The 14,125-nt window shown below is 45.6% G+C and overlaps 1 protein-coding gene across 3 annotated transcripts in view; it reads left to right on the forward strand.

The window, feature by feature from the left end:
* The window catches only part of ALK (ALK receptor tyrosine kinase), an 815,814-nt gene that overhangs the window by 674,351 nt on the left and 127,338 nt on the right, over positions 1–14,125 (forward strand). The window lies entirely within an intron of this gene.

Below are 14,125 nucleotides of genomic sequence, written 5' to 3' on the forward strand. Positions count from 1 at the left end.
GACATGCCCCACATTTAATACCAAGAGTGGGGTGCTGAGAGGATTCTAGCTGAGCTGGGAGTGTCCCCATAACTTTTCCAAATTGTCATCCACATTTATCACTCTTGTGTGCCCTCCCCCACAAGAACCCATCCTGCTCCTTCTTCCTACGTATGGAACTCTTCTCCCCTGTTCCCTGTTGTTAGTTGAGACCTCAACCCTCAGGTTGGGGGAATAAAGGTCCCTTAGAGTTCACCTGGTCTAAGCCATCATTTCACAGATAACCAGACTAAGGCCCAGAGAAGGCACATGTCCATTCCAGCATCACTGGCCTAGCACCTGGCAATGTCTGGGAAGATCTGAGGCACCCTCACCACCAGACTAGTGCATTCTGGCTGCATCCACTGCCTCACATGCCATCTTATTCCACTGGAAGCCAAACAGAAGGGGTATTTAAAAGAAGAAGAAAGAGAAGAAGAACCTGAACTCCTTGAGAGGCCACAGCAACAGGCTTTCTCTTTAGGCCCCACTGATGTCCTCTTGCCCTGCCATCTGGATTAGGGCCTATTCTGAAGGCCAGCATAATCAGTCATCTTGTTTTTTAATCATTGTAAAACACGCATAACATAAAACATAAAATTGACCATCTTAACCATTTTTAAGTGTACAGTTCAGTGGTGTTAAACGTAGTCAAAAATTGTAAAAGTAGTTAAAAAATTGTGCAACCAATTTCCAGAACCTTTTCATCTTGCAAATTGAAACTCTGTACTCATGAAACAATTCCCTATTTTTCCCTCCCCTCCAGTCCCTGGAAACCATCATTCCACCCTCCATCTATGAATTTGACTATGCTAGTTAGCTCACATAAGTGGAATCATACAGTATTTCTCTTTTTTGTGGTTGGTTTATTTCACTTAGCATAGTGCCCTCAGGGTTCACCCATGTTGTAGCATGTGTCAGGATCTCCTTCCTATTGAAGGATTATAATATTGTATTATGTATATATACTATTGTATATATCATGTAGTGATTTTCTTTTAATTTTTTGAGGAACCACCATACTGTTTTCAATAGTAGCTAAGCCATTTTCCGTTCCTCCCAACAGTGTGCAGAAGTTTCAATTTCTTCTCCACATCTTGCCAGAGTTTGTTTTATATATATGTGTGTGTGTGTGTGTGTGTGTGTGTGTGTGTGTGTGTGTGTATATATATATATATATATATATATATATATATATAATGACCATTTTAAATCACTCACTTCTTGTAGATTTCAGTGGTGTGCATGTAAGGAATCAGGTGAAAGATAATACACACCAAAAAAGGCTGATACACAGTAGGTACTCCCTGCATATTATTTCATCTTTTAATTATTTCTCATCTTTCCTCCCTGCCTGTTACCCAGCTTTCCTTCTTCACCAGGTTTCTCTCAATTTTGTGGTTCTGAGAAGGTCAGACTCTAAGATGAGAGTCTTAGAAAAGAACTAAAAATGAAAAAAATTCAAAGTGATTCTTGACTCCTAGCCAGAGCAAGTGACCTTGATCTTTTCATAGGAGACTCTATCCCCCTTCCAGATGTCTTTGCTTAACAAACTGAATAACCCAGAAGCTCTTCACATTTCCTCCGAGGAAACAGAGCTTCCTCTTGACTCTGGCTGGAAGTAGCCTATCCACTGAACACTGAGAGCTTGCAGGCTGATCGCAGCCTCAAATGGGAAGTACTTTCTGACAGTCTCACTCCTTACTGTGAATCGACCATCACCTCTCTCCTCTGTATCTGATGCTTCCAGCAGCCTCCGCCTGCTCCAGCTTCATTACCTCCCTAGTTAGGGCTCCATTGTGCTTACGAGTGCCATCATCCTGGACAGGTTGGCAGCACTTGAGCGAGGTCTTTAGAAACAGGGAATGCCACAGCCACTGCAATGAGCTTCTACATGATTTGCTTTTTATATGGACAAATCCCAACTTTGTACACATGTAGCCATGGGGGTTGGGTACACATGAAGTGTCTCTTCAGTGAATGGCCTTTTTCTCTGAAATACCAATTTTTCTCTGAAATACCAATTGTAATTGTGAATAAAACATAAATCCTGCATGTGAATCCATTGCCCAAAGTTACTTGTTAAAAACATGTATTCACCTCTTCTTTTCAGCAAACGTTTACTGAGCACGCACTATTTGCTAGGCACGGTTCTAGGAACTAGGGATTCCATTCCTCCAATGCTAGTAGGAGAGTGGCAAGCAATGGAACTAATAAGAGAAATGTATATTGCCCAATTGTAAGTAGAAGGAGAAACAATATAGCAGAGAAGAGACATAGAAAGTGTCTAGGGTGAGAGCAGGGGAGAGATTTTAAATAAGGTCACCAGGAAAGCCTCACTGAGAAGTTAACATTTCAGTAAAGATGTGGAGGTGAGGTAGTGAACCTCTTAGGGTTTTGGTGAGATCCTGTATAAATGTCAAATGTTTTAATAATAAAAATAAAATCTTAACAGTTTTCTAGCACTCAGTGGTTTACAAAGTACTTGTCCTTAAGTATTTGACCCCAAACATTCCTGACAGAGATGTTTGCCTGGCCCACAGTACAAGCCATGAATCTGGATATTCAGGTCCCATCTTCTTTCCCCATGCCTAGACCCTGACTTAGCACCTACCTAGGTTCATCATTTCCCTAAAAACGTGTTGCCAGCCCTTTGAGGAACTAGAATCTAGTCCAGAATCCCAGCTAGCTTCTCTCTGTACCCCTCCACAGTTCTCTGAGACTGCCAACTCGCTTGCCTGGCCTCGGTCTCCAACCTGTTGCATGCATTCTCTCTCTGGTGCCCCACTTGCTTGCAGCCCGTGATCTTCCTTCTTTATTTATTCCAGGGACTTCTAGCATGGCCTTTCCACCTGGGGGGTCTAGCATACTGATTAAGAACATGGGCTTTGGGGTCAGGTAGACATAAAATCCTGCCTCTATGACCTTGGGAATGTTTTTACAAATCCTTGGGTCCCAGTTTCCTTCTCGGTAAAATGGAGATAATAACTACTTCATATGTGGCTGTAGATCTAAATAAAATAATGTATATAGCTGTTAAGACAGTACCTAGGAGATGACAGGCACTCAATAAATGGTGAGGGTGGTAGTTGTTATTAACATGATTGATATCTGCATCAGCACCCAGTGGCTCTCTTGTCTCTTCATCAATCTGCCATTCCTTCTACCACAGCTTCCACGGATCGAATGGAAGCAAGGTGACCTCCCATCTTCAAGGGGCTGGATCCACCCAGCCCCCTTCACTGGAGTTGTTGCCTCAGGAGGCTGTTCTACTTGATCAGTCCTCCTGTCCACACCCCATGGTGCGAATGATCCCTACTCACCTCTGCTCTCCATTCCAAACAGCTTTCTCTACTGCGCAGTCCCTCCTGTGGTCTCAGTTGTAGCTATAATTTGTTTGTGATTAGTACTAATTCTCCAAGGCACTACTGGAATTGTTCACTGCTTACTGAACAAACAAGAGGAGAAAACGACATATTATATGGGGTGCTGTGGTGCAGAATGGTTAAATATCACCGCTTTTCAGGGAGATTAATGGTAAATGTGCACAGAGGTCATTTATAATATTAAAAATAAAATTATTGCTGGGTCTTTTCAGCAAAGCAATGAAGATAAATGTCGCATAGAGAAACCTTGGGGAAAGGTCCAGGCAACAAAATCAAGGGCCTGTTGAGGGTACAAAGGGATGAGAAATTTTTTAATTTCTTAAGAGAGCTCAGCCATGAAAACAAAACACAGTCTGCTTTCTTCTGGCCTACACAAATCTTTGTGTTTCTCCCTAAGTTTATACAGAGACTGACTTTGTCTGAGGAATTGGGATTTTGAAACAAACCCTCAGTGGCTCTATCATGTCATATAGCAGCCATAGTTCATTCCTAGTGCTGTCCCTGGTGTCCCTGTCTCCCCCTCACCTCCAGACCATTGGCCGGCTCTGCCAGGGTCACCTCCAACATGAAACTCACGTCACTCAATTCTTTCCAGCTCCAGGACTGTCACCAGGCTCACACATGCTGCCTTCATCACTTGCTTGGGCGGTTTCCACAGCCTACAAACTGGTTTTCCCAGTTCTGTTGCCTCTCCAAGCCATTCTCTCTAAATTGCTCAGAATGCTCTTTTTAAAAATGAATCAGATTGTTGGAAAACAATTTGAGATTTGTCTAAACTCCCTAAGCAAACTCCACGCTCCTTCAGCCCACAAGGTGCTGCCTGGTTGGGCCTCTGCCTTCCTCCCCGTGGCCCTCCTGACCCTCTGTGACCGTTCAAGCCACACCGGCCTTTGCTCTATTTCTAGTCATGAGCATCTTCTCCCACCCTGGGCATTGCCGTTCCTGCTCTGCCACAGCCTTTTTACATGGCTGACTCTCTCAGATCCTTCAGTGTCAGCTCAAATATCACCTCCCCAGAGAGGACTCATGCAGCCCACCTGTCAAACTAGGTCACCCATGTTCCCCTCTGTTCACTATTCCTAACCCCAGTGCCAGCTGTTTGTAGAAGCTCTGAACACATTTGTTCAATAAACCAAAAATTGAATGAGGCAGAGAGGAGGGTAGGGGAGATGTCTACAGTGTAACCTAAAGGAATTAGCAATTTCCAGAATGCAAGAAAATTCCACCTCACTCCATTCTTCTACTTACATTTGGTGATCTATTCTGCGCTCCTTCAACATACATTCATTAGTGCTTGCTGTGTGCCAGGCACTCTCTGGGAGATAAAAACAAGACAGGCCCCCTGCCTCACAGAATTTAGAATTTAGCGAGAGAAACTAACAACATAGACATAATCACCCAACAGGGTAAGTGAGTGCACAGTTAAAGGTAGGGAGCGATTACCAGCGTGCCCCTGGGGGAGGCAAGTGTCTTTCTTTAGGGAAGATGAACAAGTAATCGGGGAAAGTGACATCTGAGTTAGGAGGAATTGCTCAGGTAGAGAAGATGATTCTGGACCCCAGAATAGGGTTATACAAAGGTTGTAGCCATGGCTGCATGTTCAAGAAACTGTGAGTCATGGTGTTTGGCTAGATACAAAAGAACACAGTGGAGCTGAGAACGTGGGCTGTGGCAGGAGCGCAAAGCCTCAATTTGGTTTGAATGCCATGGAAACCAGCAAAAATTTAGGATTAGGACCTAAAGGGAACTGGGCTCAGAAAGCTAACTCCGGTGGCGGGGTGACTCCAGAGATAAATAATCTTGAAAATTCATCATTGCAATTATTTTTCATAGCTATTATTTGTGTTGCAGGTTACTATTGGGTTTGTCTCTGTCATTGCTTTGTTGGAAGGGTCTGGCCCTGTAGATGTTCAGCTCTACTGTGGGATATGAGGGATTCCCAAAGGTATTGTCTGACCCCAAGATTTGGCCTATTCAACCCCATCATTGTCCCCTTCCCACTCACCCTCCATGGCCAATTCTCCCCAACACCCTGGGTTGTTCTCTGAAATTAGCTCATAAGAGACCCACGTACTATTTTATGTGTATAGTTTCATTTGGTCCTCACAAAAACCCTGTAAATTAGATAGCATCCGCAACTTACAGAAGGGAGAGGCCCTATAAACTGTGTCAGAGTTCACACCACTAGCTAGTGATGCCTTGGGCCTGCTGGAACGATAATAGAAATGGAATCTGGGTGCGAAGGGAACCCTAAGAACCCTGGACCAAGGAGGAAGTTGTCATGGTGAGAGAATGGGTGGTGCTGGGAGGCTCCGGATTTCTCCAGGGGACAAGGAACTGAAGATCCATTTATTCCTCCAACCCTAGAGGTTCTCAGACTTTAGTGTACCACTTGTCACCCAGAGAGCTTATAGAAAACACTGGTTCCAAAGTCTCACCCCCAGATATTTTGAGTCTGTAGGTCTGCAGTGAGGAAGCAACATGATTACCAAGTTCCTCTGTGATGTTGATGCAGAGGCTCTGTGGACACACCATCAATGCAGTAGCCTAAGCCCACAGTGAATGTGAATGGCTGGCTGCAGAGGGTCTACAAACAAGGAAACTGAGGCCCAGAGAAGTGATATGCTCGTGACCTCTGAGGCCTAGTGGCAGAGTCAGGCCTCCAACCAGCTCTCCTGACTCCCAGCAGGGTGCTTTCTTACCCAGCCCACTGGGGCCCTCAATACTCAGGCCCTCTCCTCACCAGTTTGCATTTTGAGTAGGAGCCCAAGATGCCAGTTCTTTAATGAGGTTGTCCAACTACAATTTACGAGGCCCAAAGCCCTCAGCAAGACTGGCCTCTGCCAGGCTTAATTTACACAGTCCGCAGGCCTTCCAACACCCCCATTAACATCAGCGTGGTGGCAGCAGCTATTAGTCTGTGCACACTATTTGACCACATCCTTATCATGTCACCATCCATTTTCATGTCTCTGGGCTTATTTACCCTTGAGCACTAGATTCTCCTTGTCCTGGAAAACATGAAGTTTCCACCAGCAGGTGGGAGCTTTGTTCCACTCCTGGGCTCCAGCTCCAGCCCCGCTCCTGACCTCCCTGCCCTCTGGAAGCCAGCCTCCTCCCCACACATCATCTCCCCTTCTCTTTAATTTAAAAACAAGACCCCCTTCTCGCTGACACAGCACTCAATTTTTCGCCCTTTAACGAGTGACATCGGTTAGGCAAGAGCAAGCAGGTGGGAGACGGCCCAAAAGCTGATACAAATGTGCCTTTTTTAATGCCACATAAATCACCTTAATTAAAAATTAATTAAGCGCCCTAAAATTTGACATTCATTTAAAAAAGAAATTTGAGTTAGGAGAGTTGTGTCCATGGCATCAAATCTCCAAGACGTAACTGAAGGAGGTGAGCATGTATGGGTGTCTGTTCTGAATGCACAATTAGGGAAAAGGAGTCATTCCCAGGGAGCAAACTCACTAAGTCCCCCATGGTGCAGAAGATCAACTCATGTACCTGACCTGGGACACACATGTCTCTCGTGCAAATCTGAACTTGTTTCTACTACATCCACAGAGGAGATAAATGGGCAAACGTGGCATTCTGTTTGCTGTTTCAGGAGAGATGTTCCAGGGTGGAGATGACAGATGACTGAGACAGGAAAAGCCAACATGAGGCAACCAAGGGAAGATTGCTGGGCAAGTGAGTGGCTCGGTAAAGATGCCTACCCAGCAGGGCATCAGACTTCAGGGGAGAGGAATTAAGTGGTGAACATTAATAAAGATGGCACCAACTATATCAAATCAACCTTTGCCAGAGAGCCGCCAACAACCATTGCTAGAACCCCAGAATCAGGATGTCAAATATGGAAGGGGTCTTGGAGGTTGGATTTGAAGTTACACTCTCACTGTACCAAGGGGGCGCTGGAGAACCATGGAGGTAAAGGATCCACCTGAGACACGCAGATGCTCAGGGGCAGATCCTCCAGCCCTCCAAGGTAGTGGTTCTCAAACCTATGCCTTTGAGAATCACCCGGGAAGCTTCTAAAATCACCGGGGCCAAGGGACCCTCCTCCAGAGAGACTGATTTCACTGATTCAGATGGGGCCTGAACATCAACAGTATTTCTAACTGCCCAAGTGACTCCCATGGGCAGTTAGGGAGCTGCTCCAGAAGGTAATGGAATCTGAGTCCTTGGAGAGTGATTCCACCTGGGATCGTGTGACCCAGTTCTGGGCATTTCCCCTGTGATTTACTAGCTGTGAGACCTCAGGCAAAGCACCTAGCAAGTAACCAGTTGCATTTTGTTGTACCTTACTGATTAAAAAGAATTTCTCTCTACATTGTTTAATCTCTCAAATCCTCATTCTTTTGATTAATCAGATGGGGATAATAATAAATGTTCTGCCAGTTGTTTATGAGGTTCAAACAAAGAAGGATTAGGAAAGCACATGGCAAGTTGTTAAAATGCTATAGAAGGGTAGGGAATGGTAGACAATTTACTACCTCCAGTGCCTTTGATGTCATTCTGGAAAGAACTGCCTTTCCAAAGGTAATAAATACATTCCCAGAAAAGAAGACCCTTATTAACCAAAAATCCTTAAGCACCAACTCTCCCCAGAGTGACTTGATCTCAGCTCTCCATAATCTTTCTGTGATTATGACATTGGTGTTTCAGTGGTTCCCAGGAATCACTGACACCATGGCCAGAAGCGGTCATGAAGTGCCATCAGGAAGCTCCTTCCTTACTGCTCTGGAGCAGGCTGTGATCATCCAGGCCCTCGGGCTTACCTACTCCACACATTGGAACAACCATTTCACAGCCACAGAGGGGATGCTGTTAGGAAACTCAGGCCCTTGATTAAAACCATTCACCAAGGGTACTTTCCTCCTTGGAATTTATGGGCCCCATAAAGAAAAGAACTTGGGAAGACAGAGCGGTTGTTTCCTGTTGCGCCTCATTAGTTTTGAGTTTGGGCTGGCAGTAGAGATCAGAGTACCAGGCGTCCATCTAATTGAATCTCTCACAGGCATAAAGTTCCCCATGGTACAGAGGAGGAAGCTATCAGGGAGCCTGGAAGCCTCCAGCCAGGGGAGGGAGATTGGAGGAGTTGATAGAAGCAGGGCTGAAGCAGACAGTTCTCTGGGCTGCGGCTGTGCAGCAGAGAGTTCCTGGGGATAAACTCGGGGGCATCTAGAGGGTGGAAGCAGAACTCCCTTCCAGCTACTGGACCCCTCCTTTGTGGAGGCTTATGTTCGAAGGGGAGGGATATTGGCTTCCTGCCCTTCTGTACTCCCTGTCACTGTTCCTGATGACACACATCGCCCAGGGGGGTGTCCACAGTACAAAGGATAGAAAACAAAGTGTTCAGTCTCTTGGCAAGCCATGCAAGCACTTGGAATCTTCATATTCTCAACTATAAAATGAACATAGTAATACCTGCCCCAGAAAATACAGTTTCAGTTCAACTTCCAAACTTTGGGATGGGAAGATCTCTGTAGAGGGCACTGTTGGGAACTCATGTAGATAAGACTTCCCTTCAAGTCACTTACAGTTTGCTGAGAAAGACAGGCATACAAACAGCTAGGTATCACATCAGGGGCACCTGGGTTTCTCCGTCAGTTAAGCATCCATCCGACTCTTAGCTCAGCTCAGGTCATGATCTCAGTTTGTGGGTTCAAGCTCTGCATCCAGCTCTGTGCTGATGGTGCAGAGCCTAACTGGGATTCTCTATCTCTCTCTCCCTCTCTGTTCTCCCTCTCCCTCTCTCTCTCTCTCTCTCAACATAAATGAATAAATAAACTTAATAAAATTAAAAAAAAGAGAATGTCCTCCATGTTCAAGCAAGAAGTGGTGTGCCATAGAAGCCCAAGTGAAAGGACAGTTCATGGAAGGGGGAAAAGGGGACAATCCATGAAAGTGTCACACATGAGCCAGGAATATCTAGATCCCCATTGCTGAAAGATGGTGAGTCGGCAGAAGATGTTCCCAGACGCCAGGGCAGCCTTAGCAATGGCAGGACAACCCAAAGACTACCAAGGGTGACCCACTCACTGCCTACCATGTGGAAGAAAGCCTTGAAGGCTAAAAGGCAAAGAAGCAATCACCAAGGAAGATATGGATAGTTCTGGATTATGTCCAAGTTTACAACTCCTGCATATCAAGGTACATTATAAACAGAGCAAAAATACACATGGAATACTGGGGGAAAATTGTCAAACATATAACCAATTGTTTCACATCCTTATTAATAATCTCATACAGGGGCGCCTGGGTGGCTCAGTCGGTTGAGCGTCCAACCTCAGCTCAGGTCATGATCTCACAGTCTGTGGGTTCAAGCCCCACGTCGGGCTCTGTGCTGTCAGTTCGGAGCCTGGAGTCTGCTTCGGATTCTGTGTCTCCCTCTCTCTCTCTGCCCCTCCCCCACTCACACTCTGTCTCTATCAAAAAATGAATAAACGTTAAAAAAATACTTTTAATAAAAAAATAATAGTCTCGTACACATTGGGGCACCTTGGTGGCTCAGTCGGTTAAGTGTCTCTTAATTTTGCTCAGATTACGATCTTGTGGTTTGTAAGTTCAAGCCCCACATCAGGCTCTGCACTGACAGTGCGGGACCTGCTTGGGATTCTCTCTCTCCCTCTCTTTCTGCCCTTCCCTTGCTCAAGCTCTCTGTCTCTCAAAATAAATAAACTTAAAAAAAAATCTCCTACACTTCAACAGGAAAAAACATAAAGAACCTAACAGATAAATTGGGCAAAAGGAAGTGAGCAAGTCCACTGAGAGTAAAATAAAGCTAGTAACATGTGGAATAATATCCAGCTCACTAACTATCAAAGAAATACAAATAAAACAGCAGGGAAATACTTTGAGTTAAAAATAAAAACCATGCTAATATTCAGGGTTGGCCAGGATATAGTAAGAGGGGCGTGCGTGTGTGAACACAGCTGGTGAGAGTGTAAATTGGATTAACTTCTAGAAAGCAATTTGGCAATATGTATCAAGGGCCTTTAAAATGTTTATACTCTTTGATTCAGTAATTCCACTTCTGGGAATCTATCCTATGAAAATAATCTGAAATGCGGGCAAAGGTTTATGCTCAAAGATATTCTTCAAAGTGTTATTATAAACAGGCTAACAATCCAGTCATTGAATAACGTTTAAATAAATGATGGTACATATCACACAGGACCGTAGTCATTAAAAAGTCTTCTTATGGGGAATTTTTAAACCCTGAGAAAAGCTTGTGATACAACCCTCATTATCTTAAGGCATGTATACGTATGACACAACTATATGCACTTTGAAAGCATAGGCCAAAAACAAGATGTTAAAAATGATGGCGTCTGGGTAGTGGAATTCTGAGCATTGTTTTTGTTTATTTTTACACTGGTTTCAAACTCTAAACAATAGGCATATGTTTTTTGAATGAAGGAATGTAAAAGAAAGTATGAGACCTATTCAGGGATTGACAAGTAACTGGCATGTGAAACATGCGTGTGTTCACGAAAACACACAACGAAAAGCAAGGCCTAATCATAAGGTGGGAATAAAACATGACACAATTTTTATTTGCTCCATACTTTTTTTTTTTAATTTTGCTTATGTTTCCTTTGGTAGTTCTGAGAGTGAGGGTAATAAGGTCCTAATTATTTAATGGTCACATATAGGTCATAAGAAGAAAATGTTTGGGAAACTAGAAATCAACAAGTGAAGACGAAGGAGAATTTTTCCTGTCATCCTAAAAAGTCTTTGCCCTGAAGGAGGGGCAGAGTGGACAGGCATGTCACCAGCAGGCCGGGCCCGCCAGTGACAGTGGACACACTGGCCTGCTTTCAGGAGTAGCACCCAGCTGGAGGCCATTTGCCGGCCACCACGCCTCACCTTCACTTAACTGGGAACTACCCCCTATGAAATGGAAACAACAGAGCTGCCCTGTCCCAGCAGCTGTAAGGTTAGTGCACAGGCAGGTCAAGTGCCCAGTGCTGTCCTTAGCAGGAAGCAGGTATGCCACATATGATGGCAGGTGCCTTGCTATGTGCTCTTGTTTCCTGGGACAAAGTCCACAGCCACCCCCAGCAAAATCCCCTCCAGTCAAAGCTTCAGGGAGGACACCCCTCCTCCAGGTCTGCCTGGGGAGAGAGAGACTGCACTTTCTGGGGACCAGAACCAGTCTCCTAGAAGCACTGTGTTTCTCAGCTTCCAAGATGACAAGCCTGACAAGTGGAAAATTCATACGCAGAATTAAGGCTATAAAATGAATTTGGCACCTTACCTTTGAAAATGAGCATTGTGTCTCCTGTCCTTCCCTTTTTAGTTTGATCCCACTGTTGAGTTTTGGGAACTGGGATGGGGAGACTTTCCATTGCGCAGCCCCTGCGGTTGGAATTAGTAAGGGATTTGGTGGACACATTGTCTTGGGCTGTCTTGTGGTGCAGGGATGGATAGTGGGGGCGTTTCTTCTGTGTGGGGAGGAAAGGCAGAGAATGTCTAGTCCAGAGAACCACAGGTCACAAAACAAGCTATGGAACAGAGGAGTTGATCTAAAGCCATGCATGCTGGGCCTCAGCTGACTTAGCCAGTGACTGGAGCTGGAGTATTAAAGCCAGTGGGTTTACCTGGCGTATTAGCTTCCTGTGGCTGCTGTAACAAACCACCACATTAAGATAACACCCTTTTATTCTCTATGGGCAGAAGTCTGACATCAGTTTCACTGGGCTAACATCAGCTTAGTGGCAGTGCCAGCTCCTTCTGGATTCTCCCAGGAAGAATAAGTTGTCTCGCCTTTTCCTGCTTCTGGAAGCCGCCTGCCTTCCCTGGCATGTGACCCATTCTTCACACTTCTCCAGACTCGCTTCCATGATCACATCTTTTGCTTCTTTCTTTGACTTTCTTGCTGCTTTCTTTTAAGACCCCTTGTGATCATTCCTGGATAATCCGGATAATTTCCCCATCTAGAGAACCTTAATCCCCATTTTGCCACATAAAGGAACATATTCCAGGTTTGGGGGGATTAGGATATGACTATTTGGGGGGGGGGGCGTGTCATTTTTCACCTTACTGCAGGCAGGGTAATCTAATGTGCATGCTTTTCACAAATCCTCGCAGGGGCCAGGCACTTGCTAGGGCTGGGGGGACAGCACACAGATGCTCGAACAACTTAATGAAGAAGATGGGACCACACACACATGTTCTAGGGCCACGTTGCATGGAACGAACAGCAAATGAGGCTTGAGCACAGGTTTGTGCAGAGAGACAGTGAGAAGTGAGACAGGAAAGGAAATTGGGGCCCAGAGCACAGAGGACCTTGCAGAGCAGGGAAAAAAGTTTGGATGTGATCCCCTGAAGGAAGCAGGGCCTGTGTTTTCCATGCCCACAGTTACACAGAACACCAAGCCAGGCTGGAGGCCCATCTGAGAACGTTGGTGGCCATGTGCCAACCACTGACAAATTAAGCCTTATCTGGACTGGCCTGTGAGATGGAGAGAGCAGCTTTGCAGTCTGACAGGCTGGGTCCGCACCCCACTTAGCAGCTTTAGGGAAGTCACTCAGCTGCCCTGACTCAGTTTCCCCACTTAGGAAATGGGTACTGTGAGGACATGCCTAGCTTCTTCACAGAGCCAGATGTGCTGAGTCAGTACAGCGATGATTCTAGATGTGAACAGGCTGGACTTGATGTTAGTTTCAGTTGCAACTGAAATGAACCAGAAAATCATGGAATTTTAGATATTTTTTTTAATGTTTATTTATTTTTGAGACAGAGAGAGACAGAGTGCAAGTGGGGGAGGGGCAGAGAGAGAGGGAGACACAGAATGTGAAACAGGCTCCAGGCTCTGAGCTGTCAGCACAGAGCCCGACGCAGGGCTCGAACCCACGAACTGTGAGATCATGACCTGAGCCGCAGTCGGATGCTTAACCGACTGAGCCACCCAGGCGCCCCGGAATTTTAGATATTAACAATGAGCTAACCTGGAGAGTACCACATCACAATCAGCTGGGAGGTTGCACTGAAATGAAATTTAACAAAGGGGAGTCTAAGCTCACAACCAGGGTTGGAGAAACATCCCCCCCTCCCCATATATGAAGCTCAGAGAGGCTGTGGAACCCAGCCAAGTGGGAATCCTGGTCACCCTCACCCCCACCCAGCTGAGCATTGAGGCAGGTGGGATGGGGGTGGGGAGACTGCTGAGGCACCAGCTGCCATGCGGAAGGAGCTAGAAAAGAGGACAGAGTGCAAGGCCACTGGACTTGGGGGGTCGGCCCGGGTTGGCCCTGCCTGCTCATCTCCACGGGAGCCAAAGGCTGCCCCCATCCCCCCAAACCAAGAGCTCCCTGGCAGGAGGCACACTCAGAAAAACAAGCCAGGCCCTTGCTAGGTGGTCTCCAGGCAAAGTTCCCCATTTAGCAGGGCAGGCCGGTCCAGGCCAACTTAACCCTGGTTCTCTGGGGTCACAGGTTAATTCATTATTATAACCCATTGTTCTTGACACAGAAACAAATAGCTGCTAATAGGTTCATTATAAATGGCTCCTTCTCTCTTCTGCCACTGGATAATATGATTTATATGAGATTTATGATTTATATAAAAATTTCAGGATGGACCTTACAAATATCATCAAAATCCCTCCTTTTATAGATGGGGAGACAGAGGGCCAGACAGAGGAGAGATAGGTTCAGCATCACACAGATGGTCCAACAACAGAAAGTGCTGTATGTTTCTAGAACCA

Source organism: Felis catus, chromosome A3 (genome assembly GCF_018350175.1).
Source record: "Felis catus isolate Fca126 chromosome A3, F.catus_Fca126_mat1.0, whole genome shotgun sequence".
NCBI classification, from domain to species: domain Eukaryota; kingdom Metazoa; phylum Chordata; class Mammalia; order Carnivora; family Felidae; genus Felis; species Felis catus.